Source organism: Homarus americanus, unplaced genomic scaffold (genome assembly GCF_018991925.1).
Source record: "Homarus americanus isolate GMGI-L3 unplaced genomic scaffold, GMGI_Hamer_2.0 scaffold32583, whole genome shotgun sequence".
In the NCBI taxonomy this organism is placed as follows: domain Eukaryota; kingdom Metazoa; phylum Arthropoda; class Malacostraca; order Decapoda; family Nephropidae; genus Homarus; species Homarus americanus.
This window is the reverse complement of record NW_024713129.1, coordinates 17,686,091-17,709,477: the sequence shown is the minus strand read 5'-3', so window position 1 is coordinate 17,709,477 and position 23,387 is coordinate 17,686,091.

The window sequence follows — 23,387 nt, the reverse complement described above, 5'->3', positions numbered from 1 at the left end:
TATTTCACCACAAATCAAACCTATTTATTCAACACTTTTATTCATCACTTTATTATCATTTTATTCACTTACATGACGTCTCTTAATTCATTAGAAATAAAAACTTGGATAGGTTATTTTTTATACATTTTTAAGTAATTTTTTTTATACATTTTTAAGTCTGATTTATTATACATTTTTGAACACTAGGTAATGTATTTCAGTTTTGAGGTTACATATATAGTGAACAGTTTTACAGAACGAGTGGGCGAAGTCACACTCCTCAAGTTTGACCCGGAAGTGTCTTGAGAATTTGTTTTAATGATTTCTGGTAAAAATCTTGAAGAATATTCTGATGGAAATGAAATCCGATTCAGGTGAGCAGAAATTTCGACTAAGCCAATATACTGTGTGTGTGTGTGTGTGTGTGTGTGTGTGTGTAATACCTATATACACCTGTGAATTACTACATATGGTTACAATGATTGAAAAAATAGGGGTTTTGATATTGTTGTTACCGAGGTTGTTATATTGTTAAGGTTATGGGATTGTTATAATATTGAGGTTGTAACAGGAAGGTTGTAGTTTATGCTTGTTGTTAAGAAGTGACAGACAGACCAGTAGAAATATGTTAAGAATGAATTTAAAGTCTTGGGATAGCCGCGCACGACTGTACACGTGACAAGGATGACAGTCGCTGAAAAGGAATTGAAAAACTGGCAGAGTTCGTCCACACTTCTTAGTTTTCATAGCGTTGAAATGTCGTCGTATTATTATTGTTATTATTATTATTATTATTATTATTATTATTATTATTATTACTGTTATTATTGCCGTATACCATATCAGTGTCATTTTTATATTTGCTATAAGAAATATCCCGTTTTCACTCACTCTTCACCTTGGTATGATAATTGTCGTTGTATATTGTTGTTAAGAGCTGTATCATACTGAGTCTTTATATACATACAGGTGGCAAAGTTGTATGTTTATATTATGTTTCTTAACTCCCTTCACTCGGTGCTTATTTAGAATTTATTGATGTAGAAATTGTGACTAGAAATTCCAACTTGATGTTAGTAAGAAATAAACACAATGGCGATTAATCTTTACTGAAGTAGATAGTTTGAAAAGGTCTGCTGTTTTTCATGTGCTCTCTCTCTCTCTCTCTCTCTCTCTCTCTCCCTCTCTCTCTCTTTGTCTGAGTTTGTCTCTTTCACTCTCTGTCTGTGTGTATTTTTATATCTCTCTGTATGCCTGTCTATATATGTGTGTGTGTGTGTTTCTGTCTGTCTACCTGTCTGTTTGTCTCTCTGACTGTCTCTATCTCTCAGTTATCAAGGACCTTTGAAACTGTACAAGAGACTGGCTGTTGTGTAGGTCATGACAACAAGAAGAAGATTACTGCATGCATACTTTAGTTTCTCCACACACAATACATTCTACTGTCATTACCCGCATATAGTGGACAGTACCCGCATATAACGGACAATACCCACATATAACTGACAATACCTACATATAACGGACAATACCTACATATAACGGACAATACTCGCATCGCATATAATATGATAATAATGGTGGCCCCTCGTGTACGAATATGGCTTGCCCTAGGGCCACCCAGGCGAGATTTGGTTTAAGGTGTAGAAGCTGTCGCCAACACAACAACAACACCCTGAGTTAATGATTTGCATGACCCAGTGTTAAAGAATAGTCCGAGAAGACCGGACAACTCGCCAACTGCACTGGCTAACCATTACCCCGGAACACGATCCGCAAATCGACTTGCATCCAGATTCCCAATTACTACTGGGTAGACAGTAGAGAAAAAAAAACTTGCTTACAGTTTCACCCTGCCCGGGAATTGAACCCTGGTCCACTAGCTTGTAAGGCGAGCATGCTGATCATTACACCACAGGTCACCACGACCACAACAACCACCACCATAACTATAACCACCACCACCACCACCACCACCACCACCACCACCACAACAACCACCACCACAACAACAAACCACCACCACAACAAATCCACCACCATAACCATAACAACCACCATCACCACCACAACAACAACCACCACCACAACCACAACAACCACCACCATAACCATAACAACCACCACCACCACCACAACGACAACCACCACCACAACCACAACAACCACCACCATAACCATAACAACCACCACCACAACCACAACAACAACCCCCACCTTACCTGTAAACATCCATCTCTATCTTTTCAGGTGACGTGTTCATGAGTCTCCCTCAGCTTCATGGTTATTTACACACCGCTAAGTTGATGACACACATACGCGATTATAATTGATGACACATGATATGGTTGATGACACACAGGATAATACCATTTGTGTCATCAACAGTATTATGGTTGATGACACACGTGAAATGGTTAATGTTGATGACACACACGTGATTGATGACACACACACACGTGATAGCTGAGACACACACGTGATAGCTGAGACAGACACGTGATAGCTGAGACACACACGTGATAGCTGAGACACACACGTGATAGCTGAGACACACACGTGATAGCTGAGACACACACGTGATAGCTGAGACACACACGTGATAGCTGAGACACACACGTGATATAATTGAAATTGATGACAGACACTTAATGATACAATTGATGACAGAAATATGATTTGATTGATAAAAGTGTATTATTGTTTTTTTGTTTTTTGTTCTTCTCGAAATATCATAGTTGTTGACATTACCTTATTGTTGTCATTATTCGCCTCCCGTTCATAATAAAAAACTACAGAATTTGGTGTAATGAGGGAAGGTGTGTGTGTGTGTGTGTGACACGAGACACCTGGGGCATAGCTCGTACCCCCCCTCACACACACACACACATATGCTGACCTTTAATTTTTCAGGTTAAAAGATTCACTCGGTAATTTAAAGGTATTTGAAGCCATGGAAAAAAGTTCGGCATTCGAATAGAAATAAAAAACAAACTTGGTGTGAGGTGAAAATATAAAGATTCTTCATCATCATCCTCACACACACACACACACACACACACACACACACACACACACACACACACACACACACACACACACACACACACACACACACACACACACACACACACACATCATCAGACATTGACATTATCATCACGACACACAGACACACACGCGCTTTCCACTCTTTTTTGCAGGCGAACAATTTTATTTCATCACAAATCAAACCTATTTATTCAACACTTTATTCATCACTTTTTATTATCATTTTATTCACTTACATGACGTCTCTTAATTCATATTAGAAATAAAAAACTTGATAGGTTATTTTTATACATTTTAAGTAATTTTGTTTATACATTTTAAGTCTGATTTATTATAAGAGATTTTTGAACACTAGTAATGTATTTCAGTTTTGAGGTTACATATATATAGTGAAATCAGTTTTACAGAACGTGAGGGCGAAGTCACACTCCTCAAGTTTGACCCGAAGTGTCTTGAGAATTTGTTTTAATGATTTCTGCAAAATCTTGAAAATATTCTGATGGAAATGAAATCCATCCAGGTGAGCAGAAATTTCTGACTAAGCCAATATACTGTGTGTGTGTGTGTGTGTGTGTGTGTGTGTGTGTGTGTGTGTGTGTGTGTGTGTGTAATAATCTATATACACCTGTGAATTACTGCTATGGTTACAATGATTGAAAAAATAGGGTTTTGATATTGTTGTTAATGAGGTTGTTTATATTGGTAAGGTTATGATTGTTATTAATATTGAGGTTGTGAACAGGAAGGTTTGTGAAAGTTTATGCTTGTTGTTAAGAAGGCGACAAGTACAGACCAGTAGAAATATGTTAAGAATGAATTTAAAGTCTTGGGATAGCCGCGCAAGACTGTACACGTGATATGATGATAGTCGCTTAGTAAAGGAATTGAAAACTGGCAGAGTTCGTCCACACTTATTATTATTATTATTATTATTATTTTTATTATTATTATTATTATTATTATTATTATTATTATTATTATTATTTTATTGTTACTATTATTATTGCCGTATACCATATCAGTGTCATTTTTATATTTGCTATAAGAAATATCCCGTTTTCACCTACTCTTCACCTTGGTATGATAATTGTCGTTGTATATTGTTGTTAAGAGCTGTATCATACTGAGTCTTTATGTTCAAAGTCCGCGTGTTATATGGACTTAAAATATATATATATATATATATATATATATATATATATATATATATATATATATATATATATATATATATATATATACATATATATATATATATACACCTGTAAGAGGTCAAATTAAATTTATGATAAAGTTTAATAGGAAATTATCTTAATTGATGTTTAAACCAGGATGAAAAATGTATAAGGTGGGGAGAGTGGTGGGCAGAGGTCGATACTTGTTCTTGTTGTCGTGAATAATGACCATAGGGTAATGGGCTGGTGCTGGCACACGCTGACTGTCTGCTGCTTGGGTGACTGTTGACACTAACTTTGATTGTTAATACTATCTGTGACTGTGAGCACTATCTGTGGCAGTCCACACTCTGACTGTCAACAATGTGATTGTGGGTGTCAACAATCCCCGAGACTGTTAAAACTAACTGTGATCATCAAAATCGACTATGCCTGTTAAAGCTGGTTGTGACTGTCAACATTGTCACCCTTAGACTGGCTGTAACCATAAATACTGCCTGTGACTGTCAACACGGTCACAGCAGGCGGAGGGTCAGGAAGAAGCAGTATACTGACACGTGGATAAACATGTATTCGCTACTCTACAAACCTATCATATAAACACAACCACACAAGAAACGGTACTAGTTGGCAGCATACCTCGACCACCCCATTACAACACATCCCTAGTGATCTGTGTACTGTACCCCTCTCCGCCCACCCCACCTTTGATTAAATACATTATCTCACGTATTACTATGGGTTATATTGACGTGTTCCTGGACCTACCTGTGTGACTACAGTGCCGCTAAATGATCTGGTTGTCGTGCGGGGAAGAGTTTGATGATAGGTTATAGAGTTCTCGTGTCAATATACAGAATAAACATGGCGACATTTTCCTGAATGACTAGTTATCGGTGATTTATATGTCTGTGATTGGTAATTTTCCTCGAGTAATGATCAACATAAATCAATGCTATACCTTATTAGTGGTACTATGCCTCTCACAGCGTCACTGATAATATCCTATAATTGGAACAGGATCACACGGCGGTAGGGGGAAGGAAGACACGATAACGTAGGATAATTACTAGTTTGGTTAGCATGTTTAGGTGCTGTAGATCAATCTCTCTAACTGTTTGTCCATTCTTCTGTTCTTTCTTTCGTTCGTTCTAATCTTTCTCGTTCGTCCTATATGTTCGCCCGTTTTACTGGTTTATAAAAAAAAATATTAATAATCGTATATCAAATTTTTTGGAGGGTTCACCATTTTGATATTTTCTTGAGGAGACATAAGAGGTAGTTTGTGGTAACCTCAGACTATAGTGCCTTTTTTACCAGCTGAGAAAAACCGCATTATAGTCAATTACATACCACGAAGAATAGATCAATGTTTTATCTACATAGGGTCTGTTTATTTCCTTTTAGATACATCAATCATTCTTTCATTTTCATCAATATGTTCCTCATTTTATGATACACAAACACAACATCACTAAAACAAAATGAGATAATTATTTTTTCCCACAATTTAGCGTTGATTGAGCTAAGACTGAACCCTGGGAAGACCTTTATAAGACAGAATCCCGTTAACGTCTATTGGATAAAGAGAAATATGTATTATGCTGGCAGAGGAGATGCAAATTTATACATAGTGATGTATATCCTTAGATGTATATTCTTGTACATCCAGTGATATTTAAAAGCTATATATACTAAAAGTAATATGTACAGTGATTGTTGTATAAGGGTTGATAATATAATCAATCTAATTCTCTATACATTGGTAGTTATATACTATTATGGTTTTATATAGTAATAGATATATATACAGATTAATACAGTAGGGTACTATTATATAAATATATATAATTCGAGTTGCATTATCCATCATTATTACACCGTGTTATTCTTAAACCTTGAGTCAGGGTTTAACAACGGTGCGCCCTACTACTACTCAACAATTAAGACCATAAGTTGTTTTCATTACTTTTCTTAATTATTGTTCTCGCCATATTAACGACGATAAAACAGTATTATCATATTCATTTAGTTCTCAAGGTGCATAAATCTCATAAGGGGGTGAAGTATAATGCCAAGTAATGGGTCTTTGTTGCACGTAAATCCCAAGATATGTTTCCTGCCTTAAATTACGGGAGCCAAGGGGTTATGCCTGTGTAATTTAGTGCATAATATCAGGATAAGATTACACACATATGAACTGTTGATGAGAAACGTAAAGTATAAGTAGAGTTTCTTTTTTTTTAATATGGTAAGCCAAGTTTTAATTATAATGTGATGAGGTTTATAGTCTTACGTCCTTCTGTTCGTCTCTCGTCTTTTTAAGTCTCTCTCTCTCTCTCTCTCTCTCTCTCTCTCTCCCACTGATCCTCTTTGTCTCCCACTCATTCTCTCTTCCCACTCTCTCTCACACATTCTCTCTCTTGACTTCTCTCCGTTGATATTCGTCCGACATTTAATACCTGACCTACTACTCTGGTCCTTCAACTCCCGCCCATCACACCACCCCACTCTACCCTGACACATCACCACCAGCCTCCCATGGATCACCTTAACCTGCCAGGCACATTACCACCAGCCTCCCGTGGATCACCTTAACTTGCCAGGCACATCACCACCAGCCTCCCGTGGATCACCTTAACCTGCCAGGCACATCACCACCAGCCTACCGTGGATCACCTTAACCTGCCAGGCACATCACCACCAGCCTCCCGTGGATCACCTTAACCTGCCAGGCACATCACCAGTTTATCATTTGCATTATTTTAATTACTGTAATTGCAATGCAGTACAAAGCTTAACTGTATCTTAGCAGTGTGTTGAATTAACTTGCAAAGTGTAGTGATTAGTTTAAAAAAAATAGTCCTGAATGTCACCGACTGTTGAATTAAAGCAAATTATCATTGATCAAAATTGCAGGAGTAGCGAAAATTTCAGCTCTGATGTCAATGGTCAGTGGTACCTTACAACTAGAATCATAGACGTATTTTTTTTATTTCCTAGAATGCCACAGGCACATTGGCTGTAGTCACTGAATGTTCCATTGAATAAAAACAAATTATCAGCTCACTGCTGCCAAGGGGAAGTTAGTCATTGTTACTGTTCATTTGGAAACGACATAAAATACTAAGTTTTAATATATTGAATATTTCATTCTTATTTTATTAAATGCAATAGTATTAGTAAATAGTAAAGGTGAGAAATCATATATTGATAACTGGTTGATGATATTTTTTAATTATCTGAGATGAAGGCCATTGGTACAGTACCTAAAGAGTGGCATTGCTTAAAAATTCTTAGTGAGTGAATATGTTTTTTATCATGGCAGTAGTGTCAAAGAAATACAACTACTGTGTTCTGACGGTTTATTGTTTCACACACCAAAAAAATGAGCTTACAAGTGTTCCCCGAAGAATGCAGTGATGGGTAGGGAAACACCGGGTAACACTGAAATCCGTTTATTATGGATGAGAGAAATACAAGTGGTGACTAGCGTGTGCCATGCACGGCTCACACAGTCAGACTGAGGCAGCCTCGGGGCAATGTTGCCACATAACACGTGCAGTGTTGCCACGTAATTATATACATAGGTGCTACTCGGCACAGTAGCTTAGATACATAACCTACATCTCCCTCCCCCCTCACGCTCATAGTCTTTGTCTTGAGCGGACTTCTTAGTCCTAAGTCGCTCCGAGCGTTGAGGTGCACTGTGGGGCGGATCCTCGTGAGGTGTAGGTGACTCGTCCTCGGTTAGGGGGCCAGCAGCAGAGGGTGGGACTGGCCGGAGGAAGCGGCGGTTCCTCCGCCAGACACGGCCGCTCGGCATCCTGACCTTGTAGTCCCGCGACCGGCCGACGCCCATCACTATGCCCACCTTGTCCCAACGTGTCGTCGTCGGGTCCTGGACGCGGACAAGGGCACCAATCTCCACTGGCTGAAGAGGGCGGGCACGGTCGTCATACCTAGCCTTGGCGTCCTGGGCACGTGAAGCGGCGCGGCGGTCACAGCTCTCGGCTCTGGTCTGCCAGTCCTTCGCAAAGGCCTTGGCGTGTGTAGGAACGCAAGAGCGGAGAGGGTGACCATACAGGATCTGGGCAGGGGAGCGTCCTGTGTGGGTGGGAGTGGACGCTGGTTCTGGGTAGCTCTATGTGGCAGCGCCAAGCGCGTCGCTCGTCGACTCACGCACCCTGCCGGCGGTGTAACGAGCAGCTGGGATCTGCTCGGGAAAGTCTCTGGGCACCACGCATAACTTTGAGGTGCTCCCACGACAACAAGGGTGTAGCGAGAGTAGGCTGCACGTCGATCCATCCGTGACACGACCTGTCGCCGTAAGTGATCTCCGCTTGAAAGGAGCCCACAGCGTCCGGCATCTGGGAACCGTCCGCATTGTAGTACAGCAGATGCGGCGGTGGTCCCAGGTCACGTTTGGTGAGGCCCAGTTTCTGGAGGTGCTTCAACCCAATCACCGTAGTATTAGCGCCGGTGTCCGGTATCACCTCGATGTGACCCGACACATCACCGTGTGTGACGGCGACGCGGATGGTGGGGGAAGGGGTAGCCCTGGGGCGTGTGGTCGATTTCACCCTCCTGATGTGACTCAGCTGCTGCTTGGGGCTGTGTGGGCCATCTGAAGGGGGCTGCGTGCGAACCACTCCGAGGGAAGTGCGCTGCTTTCCTCCTCGTCTCGGGCTTTTGCGCTTGGGTTGGCGGCAGCACTTGTCGTAGTGTCCATAGTGACCGCAGGCCTGACACTTGCGGCCTCGTGCAGGGCACCTGTCTGTGTTAGACCAGTGGCCCTTACGGTCACATCCACGACACAGTGCGCCGGCGGCCGGGCATGTCTTGGGGCCATGCTGCTTTCCACAGCTGCCACAGGAAGCACTAGGCGGAGGCGTGGAAGAACGTGTGGCAGCCTTCGCGCTGTTGGCTGCCTTCTTACCCTTCTTGTACTGAGAGATTGCACTCACAGCAGGAGGGGCCCGTAAGGCAGAGGTGGCGGACTTGGTGGCCTCGTATGACCAACATTCAGTTACTACCACCTGGAGTGTGGAGGAAGCGTCCAGGGGGATGAGTCGGTGCACCAACTCTTCCTGCCTGACACCTGTCAAGATCCCGTGCTTGATCCATGCTTCCTCACATTCCCGGCTGTGCGCCTTGCAGACGTCGATCTCCTCTGACAAACTCTTCAAGCGTACAAAAAAGTCGTCAAAGGATTCGTTCTCCGCCTGCTTGCAGCTGGTGAAGGCGCGGCGACGCAAAGCCTCGTTATTCCGACCTTTAACGTGCTCCTGTAAAAGGTCGAGCACATCCGTCACTGAAGATGTTGAATCAGGAGGCACTTGCAACGTGTGCTCCAAAACTCTCTGGGTCTCCAGCGACAAACACATCCGCAGTTGGATGAGCTGTTTGTTCGGAGGCATGCTGTCAAGGTCCACCATCGTGGAGTAATCTGTCCAACGCCGCCTCCACTCACGAAAAAGCTGAAACATGACGTCTGGTGAGAGGGCGGGTGGGGGTTGAACAGATGCCTTGGGAGCTGTTTGTTTGGAGGCAAGAGTACCTGGAGGACGCTGGTGTGGTGGAGGAGAGAGGATATTGGCGCCTTCATGCGCGCTACCTGCGAGTGAGGGAGGGTGGGTTAGCGCCAGGGTTGCCAATGGTGTCTCAAAACGCGACTTTTCCTCCTCTCTTCGTGTCTCCTCCCTCTGAAGTTCTATCTCTCTGCCTCTCTCGTCCCGGTCGTCCATCCACCTCAGAATTGTGGCAATGTCCGTCACTGGAGGTGGAGGATGAGAGTCTGCGCCCGGTGGAGGGGAAGGTGGTGGGGAGTCGTGTCTCCCTTCTTGACGTTGTCCCTTCTTACCGCCCATCTTAGTGTGTGCGTGGACTGCACTGTTTAGTATATAAAGTGGTGCCTCAACAGCTCGAACCACATATATATGACATTAACAGCGCGGAAATAACGCATAGGGTCCACTGTTCTGTACGTGAGTGAGTGCGTGCGTGTGTGTGTGTGTGTGTGTCTGAGAGAGCACTTCGTGGTGGCTTTAATGCGGGTGGCTAGAGACGCGGCGGGGGTGGGGGTGAGACCGTCAGTGTCTCCCGGGATGTCACACGAGAAGGGTGTACGCCTGCGTGCTCCGTGGGTACCACTAAAAAACAGGCCAATGCTCAACTCTCAGCTCTAGACACACACTAATACACTGACACTAACACTGCCACCGTCACTAAAAGGCACTGTGACGGTAGGGTGTGTCAATTTAGGGGGTGAACTAGCTAAATTGAAAATCGAGTAATTTGGTAGCAATTTATTGTAGTCTTTAAGCATGCAAAACAATATTCTGGCATAAATTTTTTTTTATAATAAGTCCTACCTACATCAAATGGATTTTTAAATGTACATATTTGTGAATTTATAACATAACCAGCGTTTGCACACGTGTTACTGTTTCAAGTTTCAAGTTATTATATTTTATTATCCGTAGTCTATTTGAAAGTAACCAATGCCTTCATACTCTCTTTGCTTTGGTTTCTTGTCATCAGTAGTCTGCTTGCTATTTGTGCTTTGATGTAACCTTCTCGCCTCTCGTGGCTGTAAACATGGCCCGCTGCTTCTGTGACCATTTTCACACATCTCTCCACACTTTGAGTGTGGGAAGGCCACTTCGGCACCTGCATTGGAGTCTCTTTAAGGTTTCTCAATTCTTGGCTAGTTAGACTTGTTGTCAATGGTGGCTCTAAGACTTCCAAACTCAAGTCAACCAATTCTGACAATTTGGTGGCATTGACGTTTATTGGGGGAACTTTTCTTGAATGAAACGAACAGTCTCCCAACTGGTCGTCATCTATTAGCGTTCCTCTAATCTTTAGAATGACTTCTACAGCCTCGGTTCGGAGATTGGTACATTGACTGCAAAGCATTGCTTGCAAAACTGCTTCTGATCGAGCATACCAAGCGGACCTTCTTGCCACAGGTAACACGATGTCCCTCACTACCTTCCTCTGTGTTCTTACTAGCTGCAATTGAAACAAAAGGTGATTGGGCCCATCCACCCACATAGGATTAAGTTTCACACTAAACCACTGGGGAAGATAAACTCCAATAATAAATTCAACAATTAACCTCAAATTCTTCAGCACTTTGCCCTTCAATTCGTGTTTGGAAATCCAAATCCTGCAGAAACGAAGAGCTGTAGTTAACCAACGGCTGTGACTGACAGGTCCAATCTCCAAGAGAGCCAATGACTGAGGCACTTCTCCTGATCTTATTGCTTGGGCAATACGATAAGCATAGGATTGATCTGTGCTGAGATCTTTGATGACTCTTTCAGACAACGCCGGAAGGGGAGGGCCAACTTCGACCTTTGGAAAGGTTGTATTTATTTCTAGTTGTGTTGCTTCATCCAGCATGATGCCAAGGGGACCTGACCACTTGTTGTTGCTCTTTGTAGGACCATCAAGTTCCTGGATGAGATGACGAAGAGGTAGCTCGCCTGTATGTAAATCACATACAATCCAAACAAGTCTTCTTCCTAGTTTTTTCTCTAAATGCGTCATTACACCCCCCTGCCATCCGGTGTTCACTGCAGTTGAATCTCCACCAACAGCCTGCAGTGAACTGCCAAGTCCTCTCTCCTGAACCCAACATAAAATATGATCAGCAATGACCTCTGCATGTTTCTTCCCTTCTACTTCAGTTTCGGGAGCAAAGTGAAACAAAAACCGACCACCAGGCTCAGAACAGACAGAGTAGTGTTCTTCTTTGATGAGACCTGGAAACTTTCTGTTCACTCCCTCTACTTCTAGCAAAACTTTTGTGTCATCTATTCTTCCATCAAACAAAAGACAGGAGAGCCCTCCCTCGCTTAAATCTTTTTCATGCTGATCAGATATTTCCTTCATTATTTTTTCTTGTGCTCTTCTAATTTTATTATGATTTATCACCAAAGATACATCCTCTCGGCTGATGAGGCCTGCATCTATCCAAGCGGCAGTTGCAATTTCTGCAGCCTCACGAAGTCCAGCATGGTGGCGAATACTAGCTAAAGCAATGTTTGAAATATTTCTTGTGTTGTATTTCATTTTCTTTGGTAAAGGTTCAGATGGCTCTTTGGAACTATCATCTGATGTTGCTTCCTGTTCATCAGAAGAACTATCAAAGAAGTGATAAACATCTTGACACAGCTCTTCCTCTCTTTGGATGGCTTCTTCACTCTTCATTTTCTTCTTTTGTTCCCTCTCTCGGATTTGTTCTCTCTTCTTGGCATTAGCAATCTGCTTCTTTGTTTCTGAATAATCTATTGAACCCATTTGCATACTTCCTTGGCCTTCTGCCTTTGTCCTCTGTGCCTTTATAAATTCAAGCTCTAAAACAGGGATCTTCTTTTCACGAGGACAACCACAATCAATGTGGGAATTATTTTCTCTCTTACCTGAGTGAGAACAGTTGGATTCAGAACATAATTGTATGGAGCACTTGCAGGTCAAAATGTCAAACAGAGTATCAAGTGTGTGCAGAAATTCATTTTTCCTGGCCAAGTTTCCTTTACCAAGTGATGTTTCAACTGCTTTGTGCCATAATTTCGTTAGTTTTAGCTCAATAGTTCGACACTGATTAATCACAGGTGGTTTGAATAGTGCATTAGCTTTTGTCCATTGATGCAGAAGAGGGACTATCATGTCATTTATGAGTTCTTTATCTGTATAGTTCCTTCTGTCCTTTGCATTTTTTTCTCGAAGGAGTAACCCTAATCTTAGCATGTCTCTCACTGTTGGAAGTTCTGATACAGGAAGCTCCTTCCCTTTACCAACTAGCAGGCTCAAGTGGGTTGACAACTGACTTCTTGTCTTCAATTTTGACATCTTCACACTATCTGACAAATAGAAAAATATTTCAATGTTTCATAATTCAATTGTTGTTTCAAAAAATATCAATTTGTTTATCAAAAATGCTGTAACAGAAATAACATAATAATTTCTTAGAACATAATGTTTTATACAATGATATAAGTAACTGCGACAATCAATATGCCCTACTTACAATAATTAAAATGTAGAATTCGTCTGGTAGAGTAGGTGCAAGTGCAATGAGAGCAAACCACCGTCTATGATATCTAGAAGGAGAGTGAGCCGGGCGCCTTATCCTCACGCTTGGTACAAGTCAAAACAAGAATTAAACTGTCCCACACGGAGAGCCTGTTCATGTTCATGTTCTGACATGCATATTGTACACAAGCTATAGAACCATAAAATACTCCATAATCCATATGCTTACATGAGATTAGTTAATATCAAGTGAATAATTCTAATCAAGTCTCATTAATTTGTTGAAATACTGATATTTGAAACTTTAAGGTATAATTGATGTAGGTGAGGGTTATTTCAATTCATTTTTGTTTGCTAATCTCAAGTTTAGACATAAAGAGGCACAATATTTTGACTACCAAATTTTATTTTTAACATGTTGACAAAATTGACACACCCTACGTGTGACGGCCCAACACTGCACATCGCGGCGAAACACAACACAACACACTAGTCGACGCGCACATCGCCGGCTGATGCAACCGTCGGCATAGTTCACACACTTTGTAAGTCCACAGATCCTAGCCACTGCGCCATGGTGGTTACAAGTGTTCCTCGAAGAATGCAGTGATGGATAGGGAAACACCGGGTAACACTGAAATCCGTTTATTATGGATGAGAGAAATACAAGTGGTGACTAGCGTGTGCCATACAAGGCTCACACAGTCAGACTGAGGCTGCCTTGCCATATGGCAGCCTCCGGGCAATGTTGCCACATAACACGTGCAGTGTTGCCACGTAATTATATACATAGGTGCTACTCGGCACAGTAGCTTATATACAAGGTTGCTACTCGACACAGTAGCTTAGATACATAACCTACAACTATAGTAAAAATTTGTTTCTAACACTGGCTTATGGTTTTACAGGTTAGAACTTCAGAAGAATCTGTGGTAAGTACAAAGTCCCAATTGTTTGAAACTTCTTCATATTTTGTATCAGTTATACTGGGTAAGGTTATAATTGGGTGCAGTTTTAAAAATGTACATCTAGAGTTATGATTTGTTGAAAATTTACTAAAATCCACCAAGACAAAATTTAAAGTTATATTCAAATAAATATGAGAGTTAATGCACTTTAGGATAACAGTTAAATTAATCCTTCATTATTTTATAAAGTGGGGATATACTTTGTATGCTGAGCCTTGCTGTATCAGGGAGCAGACTTTATTTTTATTTTTTATTGTATGCATCTTGCTAACCCTGCAGACCGTACAGTACTCGAAACCTAGCGGTATTAACGCCATGTACTGAGATAAATCAAGGCTTTTAACATAGTTTGCTTTAAATTGGGGTTAGGTTAGATTACAATATATAGGTACTGTAGTGTTTGTTTTTCAGATGGAGGTAAAGTTCATATATTTTAGTACAAATATAAATACAAATTTTTCAGGTGCAGATGACATATATATGAATTTATTCTCCCTACATAATTATAATTATGATATATGAAGTTATTTTCAGTGTATATGAAGTTCTTGTCTAATGTTTACTACAATATAAATGTGATTTATTAACAGACACAAATAAAATACATATGTATTTCAATGCAACATATGCAACCTTTATTTTCAGATTTATTGTTTCTCTCTTTGAATTGAATGTAAAGTTTATTTTGGATGGACGTAATGTTTGCATAAACCATACATTTTAGTGTAACAGTTTTGCAAAGCTATTTTCGGAAACAGTTAAAAAAATATTTACATTTGAATTTTAGTGTAACATTTTTGCATATTTTGTTTTTGAGCGAAGAAAGAGAATACTGTCTATCTTTCCGTTCAGTACAAATACAAAGCTTTGTTTTTCATGTGCAGACTGAGTAAAGACAGTATGTATTTCTGAGAGATTTACTATTTTTACGGTTGAAGAAAAGTACATAGGCATATCTTATTGCAGTACAACTGAAAGGTTCTTTTTCCGTTAAAATGTATTTCAGGTCTTGATAAAGTTCATGCATTTAATTTAATGCAGCAGAAAGCAAAATACTATTATTTTTGTTTCTTTAGGTCCATTGAAAAGGGACCCCAAAGCATTTCTTTCGTTACATTCCATTTTTCCTTTCATCAGTCAGTATATTTTTTTCGTCATAAAACAAATGTAAGGTTTTTCTCTGTTTAGCATTAAAGCAATTATCGTGTTCTTTTTGTAAGCTCAACACAGATGTAAATAATATTCAGCTCAAAGATATAATCTTAGGACAATAATGTCCTAACTTTTTTCAAAACAACGCCTGTAATTTTTCTGATCAACCCAAATGCACTGCAGATGGCTATGGAGAACACACCTGCGCCATCACTTGGGGCTACGGTAAGCCAACATCAACACTGGTGTTTACATGTTAAGCTGTATGTTAGGAAATTCATGATTATATCTTCTCCGAGCGCGTGTGTGTGTATCGCGCATTATATATATATAATTGTCCGATTCAGTCTTTAACTCCTTGATTATGCTAACCCTGAGTACAATTTATTAACTTAATGATAATTACAATTGTTAAGTACTCTGAGTGTGATGACACTGTACTCAGGGGGTAAAACCTAGCAGACACTGTTTTGAAATAGAAGTATTTATTTATAATATTTTTCTTATGACTCTGTGGATATTGGTACATATATGGGGAAAGTGCTTCTTTCATTTAAGACTTTTTCAATATCTTAACAAAACCAAACTTTGTCTAAATTAGGTTAAGTAAGGTTAGTTAAGGTCGAATTAAGTTAGATTAATACTGGTGATAATAATTTATAATTTGTGCCATGTTTATCTCCATTATCACTACTATATGCAAATCAGTTCAAAGTTAAAAAAAAATCAGGAAGATTTATTTTATCGTTATGGTGCGATTATCGTTAAAAAGTACTTCACCTGTCCTCACTGACACGAGTTTATTCTCAAGTCACGGAGGATTTGGTAACCACAGAGTTATTTCGAGGACTTTGTGGTTATATTAAGTTTCTCATCTATCATCTCTTATACTTTGTTCTTCATTTTTGCCATAGAAAACTTAAGTTGCATTGCTATCTTTATATTTTTGTCTGTCTACTTCGTTTCATTTTACTGTTGTGTTTTCTTGTGTTTAATATCTCCTGGTAGAGGCGAATGGAAGAGGGGTATAGTTATCGGTATGTTTGTTTTTATGTATCGAATCGAAATGTGTGTGTGTTTAGGAATAAGTTTTGTAAAATCAACTCTTTTGCTAAGAATCTGCCACAAACATGATCGTTCAAGTCCTGATCTTTTAAACACTGAAGCCCACTTAAGGAGCTACAAATATCTGAATTCGAATCGCATAAAAATTAACTCAGACTATATCACTTCGAGACTAAACATCCTAATCGTCAGTATATGGCTCACCTGAGGGTCACTACAGCAGGTAGGGGACCAGAGGTGCAATTGAAGACTGTTGCAACTGATACATTCATCGTTGTCAATCCACCCTCTCCGCGAGGTGTGAGCCCCGAGAGTATCGACTCGTGAATCCAAAGCAAATATACACATATATGAGGAGGCACAGAGCGGGCACATCAACTGCATTGTTTGGGGATGGATGTCTATCCATGGTGTAGGGGATGTGATCCAAATGGAAGGCAGGTTCACTGTGTAAAGGTATATAGATATTTTTGACAACAGTTTCTTCCCTCCCTTTTGGAAAAAAAAACTTTCCTTCCCTCCCTGGCCCCATTGTGTTTATTCATGATCTGTGCCCCAGCCACATGGCCAAAGTGGTTCACTGACTAAGACAACTTGCAGCTACTGGATTGACCTAGTATGGAGGCCAATATATACCCTATTTAAAATTTGTAGGCCAACATCGTGAACACATGGGAAACAGTCTTGAAGAGGACATCGGTGAAATTATTTTCCCACACGACAGCAGAATAGGTGGTGTTCCAGAACACGCCTCAACTCGTCTGGAATCATGTTACCTCGATGCCTGGCGGGCTTCAGGTTGTTGTTGAGAAAGAAGGTGGCTGGACACGTTATTAATGTTAAAACTGGGATTCCATGTGTCACTATAAACTATAAATAAATTATTGCCTTGTTCTTCATAACATACTGTATTTATCCTTCATACTACAAACAGAAAGTTACTATGACCAATAATGAAGTGCAAGGGGTGCATGAAATAATGGAATATCTGTGGACAACGTATCACGCTTATATTTTTTTTAAATAAATAATTTATATTGATTTAAATTGCAGTTCATAACATACTTATATATACTGAATGTACACTGCAACAGTTGAAATATTTATTGGCATTCGAGATTATGAGGGCTATTAATAAACAGACCTGTTTATATGTTTCCATGCCAAATATATACATATCGGGCACAAAAGAAGCTTATATTTATTGCCAGAAAAGTATACATGCAGTAATAAATGAAAAAAAATTCGATTAAATTTAGAGTCTTTCATATGTTGAGGTGTAATATTACAAATCCTGGTACGTTAGAAGCTCATAGGTTGTTGGTTACTGTGGTGACTGTCGTGTACCACGTAATTGTGAAGTAAGTGCTGCCCTCTTGTGGTGTGATTGTCGTGTACCATGTAGAGTAAGTGCTGCCCTCTTGTGATGTGATTATCGTGTACCATGTAGAGTAAGTGCTGCTCTCTTGTGGTATGTATTATGTGTATGGATAAGGTAATTGTTTTGGGTATGACTTTGCTTGGGTGATTGGTATCCCCGCATCCCCTGAGCAACTCTCTTGTGCATTATGCAGAAGACCCGACAGCAGCAAGGAATAAACAATTGAAATTGAATTGAATTGGTAAGTGTTTCCTCTCTTTACGCCACTTTGTAGATGGTGATTGTGTTCATGAGATGTCAGAGCCATAGATAGAGTTCGGCCAACCGGGCGTCATGAAGTCTTCTCGGGCTGTCTCCCACACACTTTATAAACATACTTATCCAATTTTAAACACGTATGACAATTTTACTGAATAAACATCATCATCCTCTACAGTACGAGCCCAAACTTATTCATCAGCTGAGTAACAACATGGCGGCCGCATGTCACCAAGTTGACCGAACTCTACCTACGGCTGTGTGAGAGGTGACCCATAGCTGGAGGCACATAGCACATAATTCACTTGTTCTTTATACCTGTCCCTGCTGTATCACTTAGACCTAAGTAAAGAGAGCGCCAACTCTGAGTCTACTTAACTCATGTTAGAACTAGCGTATGCCTCCCTGTGACCGTGACCTGGGTGAACACGTAAATAATATAGGATAATTTAACATCAGACCTTGATATCGTAAGAGTGGAACGTTTCACACACACACACTCACAGGAAAATAAAATCATTTCAAGTATTCAACTAAAAAAATATAATGTTAATAAATAAAGGCCTCTGGCAGTACCATCGTGTCCACGTTGGCCATATTGATCCAAGGTGTCACATTAAAAAGTTTTGTAGTGATATGAGTCAGTATTTACATATTGCTTTTCCATTCTGGTAAAAGTGTACAAGTTTTCACTATGAGTGTGGTGAGCAGATGTGTGCTGTATGGCGGGGGTACCAAGTCCCAAGTCCTCCGCTACTTTAATGTGCCAACAAACCTGAACTATTTACATGTTCCTCAATCCCATTTTATCAGTGGTATTTCGCAGCCAATATTTGTAGGCGCATTTCTATCGATTTTTAGAACTTGTGCAAAATTGTCGCTATCTTTTTCACTTTTTTATCTTATCATATTTGTTGCAGTCTGGGTCCACTTCCTGTACATTAGCCTGCTTACTGCTACTTCAGTTTGCTAGCTTTTCGGACAGTGTTAAGTTAGGTTGTTTGATAGCTCACCCGACCATTTATTTTGTTCTTACTGTATTTATTAGTCTGGTGATCCATTCGTCGACAATTTAATATTCAGTGCAAAATGTTATATCCATTTATGGTATTAAATATCTTAAGTCAGCATATTTTTTAATTAGACGAGAGAAAGAGAGAGAGAGAGAGAGAGAGAGAGAGAGAGAGAGAGAGAGAGAGAGAGAGAGTAGAAAAAAAAATTCCAATGACTCTTTTTCCTCTCTCAACACAATCCTCATTACAGGATATGAGCTCCGTTTTCTCAGTAAGAATTCTTTACAGGCTAAAAAAAAAGAAAGAAACAATTTGCTCCTCGGGGGATGAGGATCAATGTTATTCCTTACGGTGGATGTAATAACTACTCATGTTGAACTTTAGAGATGAAAGACTGGTATTGATATGTATTCATTACTCTCTGTTTGTTCTTGGGATGACGGAGAGAGGGAGTAATACACACCCGCCTCTCCCAAACCATAAATATATATTCTTCAACAGCCATGTCAGGTCAGTAATTGCATGAGATACTTATCCATATAACAAAGTCATTAAGTAAAGTTTAGAGCTGTCAACACAACTGGTTCTTAACATAGAAGACCTTTAATGTCAATCTCCCATTCTATCAAAATGCTTTCTGCCACTATTAAATTTCTAGGAAAATCCCATTGACATCTTCTAGTCTGAGTCTCCTCGATTTTTACCTCTTTCTCTTCTAACTTCTTTTCTATAATTGCTCCATTCTTTCTCAATTGTCTTCTTTCTGATATCCCAGCACCTGCACCATTGTTCGAAGGGCGTAATTATATCCTATTACCTCTGTCTCGCCCTTTTATCACTTACTCACTCACTCGCTCATCAGCCCACAATGTCTCTCCTCTTGACCTCCTGACCTAAAACGACTCCTTCATCATGGTCACGATCCACACACATTTTCCTGGTAGAGATTACTGAACCTCCTTGCTAAATATATCGGTATACTTGACAAACTAGAAAGAAGCTCTTCATAAATTTGTTATTGACCTTGTCACAACTTCACTGTGTAGTCTATCCATAACAATATTATCTCCGTGTCCCAAGTGACACGAATATTGTTTACCTCACAGCTGTTATTACCTGCTTCTCTAGAATCCTTCTCCTTTCATTACGAGACGTCTTACAGAGAAGAATTATTGAGACATGGGATCGAGGACATGATATTTCCGGCAGCAGTGTCTAATAGTAAATAATAATAATAATAATAATAATAATAATTAACGGTTTATTGAAAGAGCTTGGCAGCCAGAAGGCTGAAAATATACAGTTACATATTTGGGGAATGGGTTACGAATTACAAATAATATACAAGTAACATAAGTGATACAAATAAGATATATAATAACTAGATGGGGAAAAGCTCAAACTACAGTGCATTTCAACATAGTGACAGTGCAAGAAGTAGTATTTACTGGGAGTGAATACACTGGTTTATTACAAGTTATTGATAATTTTTACAATGGTTGGGACTGGGCTGTTCTTATAGAGATCAGTTCGTGCACGTATGGGCTGGACGCGGTTGTGGTGTCGAACAGCAATTCTCGGGCTAGGGATCTCAGGTGGTAGTAGGCGCCGGTGTCGAGGATGGTGTAGAAGCTTCTTACCAAATTTGCAGATGAGGTCGTGGTGATGGTCAGTGAGAGTCGAAAGGGTCTGTGTTGAGCGCTTCTTGATATGTGGAGTAGGAAGGGGAGAGAATAATCTTGTGTGTGTGTGTGTGTGTGTGTGTGTGTGTGTGTGTGTGTGTGTGTGTGTGTGTGTGTGTGTGTGTGTGTGTGTGCGTGCGTGCGTGCGTGCGTGCGTGTGTGTGCGTGCGTGCGTATGTGTGTATGTGTGGGTTTAGATTCATGATTATACATAAAACAAAACATTATTGTGGAGCAGAATATGGTCTCATAAAGAGTAGAGAGAGAGAGAGAGAGAGAGAGAGAGAGAGAGAGAGAGAGAGAGAGAGAGAGCGAGAGAGAGCTGTCCACCTATTACTACTGCTACTACTTTGCTGTCACTCGGGAACGAGTATGACGATCATCCAGTTATGATAAAATGATATGAGTTATTAGGGATGTCAACTTTGCTGGTGAGCTTTGAGGTGACTCGAGAGGCCGATACGGAATCGGCAGGGTCGTCCACAAATGTTGCACGTGTGGAGGGCTACATCTAGTAGGGTACGGGCGGCCGTTTTTTCTTTCCGGCGCTGGCACTTATCTGTCTCGGTATTCAGTCGGGATAACATGATCATATTGAAACCTTCTCGTGTGGTGCTCCTCCAAGCGTTACGGTATGGAATGATCGTCTCCCAAGTGAGGGGATCGATTTGGCACTTTTCAAGTTTGTCTTAAGACTATCCTTAAACGTTTTCCGTTGTCCGCCAGCGTTACCTTTACCGTTCGTTTGGTGACTGTAGAGTAGCTGCTTTAGTAGTCTACTGTCGTCCATGTGGGTAACATGGCTAGTCCAACGGAGCCTCGATGCTCCTACAGTTGGTGTCAGTGAGAATACTGGCATTTGTTTTCTTTTCTTCCCAGCGAACTCGGAGGATGGAACATAGACTATGTTGGTGAAAGATTTCAAGTGACTTGAGGTGCCTCCTGCATGTGACCCATGTCTCACTGCCATACAGCAGGGTGGGGAGGACCACTGCGCGATATAAGTGCAGCTTTGGAGAAAATTTCAGTCCCTACAGCTGAAGACACGGGTATGGAGTCTGCCAAAGGCTTCAGATGCACATCTGATCCGATGTCCGCAGTGGTGGACAGGTGGGAGCCAAGGTACTGGAAGTGGGTAACATTAGAGAGGGTAGTACCGTTAACCTGGATAGATGGTGGAGGTGTAGTTGTACCAGGGGAAGGGTGAAAGAGAATCTGAGTCTTACGTTCGTTCACTTCAAGGCAGAAGTGTGGATACACATCTGCGTAAGTGTTCAGGATGTCTTGTAGGTCGCGTTCAGAGTGAGCGTCGAGTGTGAGGTCGTCTGCATACTTACGTTCAGAGATGGAAGCGACCGACACTTTTTTTTTCTCCCTGGATTCGGTTTAGGTTAGTAAGTCCCTACATCCGAGAATTGGTGCCAATTCACATCTTTGTTTTACTCCGGTTTGGATGGGAAAGAACTCAGACTGGTTGCCATTGTGTAGGACACTGCCGTTCATGCCATCTTGGAGTTGCCTCTCGAGAGCAATGAATTTTGGTGGGCAGTCAAAACGACTGAGGGTGTGTCATACGGAGGCGAATTTTTTTTTTTTAGTTTGAAAAATCGGCCCATGGTATTAATGATGTAGTTCTATGTGCAGCATCATGTGATATCTTCAGATTTGAAAAGTTTTCATTTTTTGCAAGGTAAATTTTAACTTGAAATCTTATGAAAATTCTGAATTCCCACCCTTTTACCAACACCACTAAATAGCTTATTTAAAGTAAAGTAAATGTATCAGGTTAATTTATTAGGATGAAAATGATCCAGAATAGTGAAACGAATGATCTTGACACATTTATTAAATTTAATATTCCTTTAGAAAACAAAATCATCAAATACAAAAACCGGTTTTACTACTACGACCCGGTGTTGCTGCACACCACATGTCTTTCTTGCTTCTGTTTCTACTCATCACCTCCCTGCTGACCACCTGAGCTCGGATGTAGCCTTCCCTCCTCTCCTGGCTGTACACGTGACTGCTGGCCTCGCTCACTTGCTGTACACAACGCTCTATACTCTGGGTGTGCGAGGGCCAGGCAGGGACATGCATGGGGTTGTCCAGGAAAGCTCTGACTTGAACATTGGTGAGGCTGCAGATAAGAGGGGCTCACTGCCAGCCTGGATGTTATCCAGATCTATGAGATCAGTGAGGGTCTTGGCACCTAGATTGACTTCGGGAGTCTTCCTGACCCTGAAGGAATCGTCACCAACTGATTCGTCATGCCCAGATCCTCCCATAAGTCTCATATCCAAGATCTTTTTGACTGCCACTCTTCTCTCCTCCTCATCCTTCCTGCAGAGCATTGTCTGCAGAACTGCCTCGGATGAGCATACCAGGAAGATCTCCTCACAGTCTGCTCCACAATCTGAACAACCTTCCTTGGCTGACTCCTCAGGAGCTCAAGCTGGAAGAGAACATGCCTCGGACCTTCGGAGAACGATGACTTGACCTTGGTGTTGAACCAATTTGGCAAGTAGACACTCACGATGAATTGGACAATAAGTCTCAGGTTGTGAAGCTGGTTCCCTTTCAGTTTATGATGAGCGACCCAAATTCTGCAGAACCTG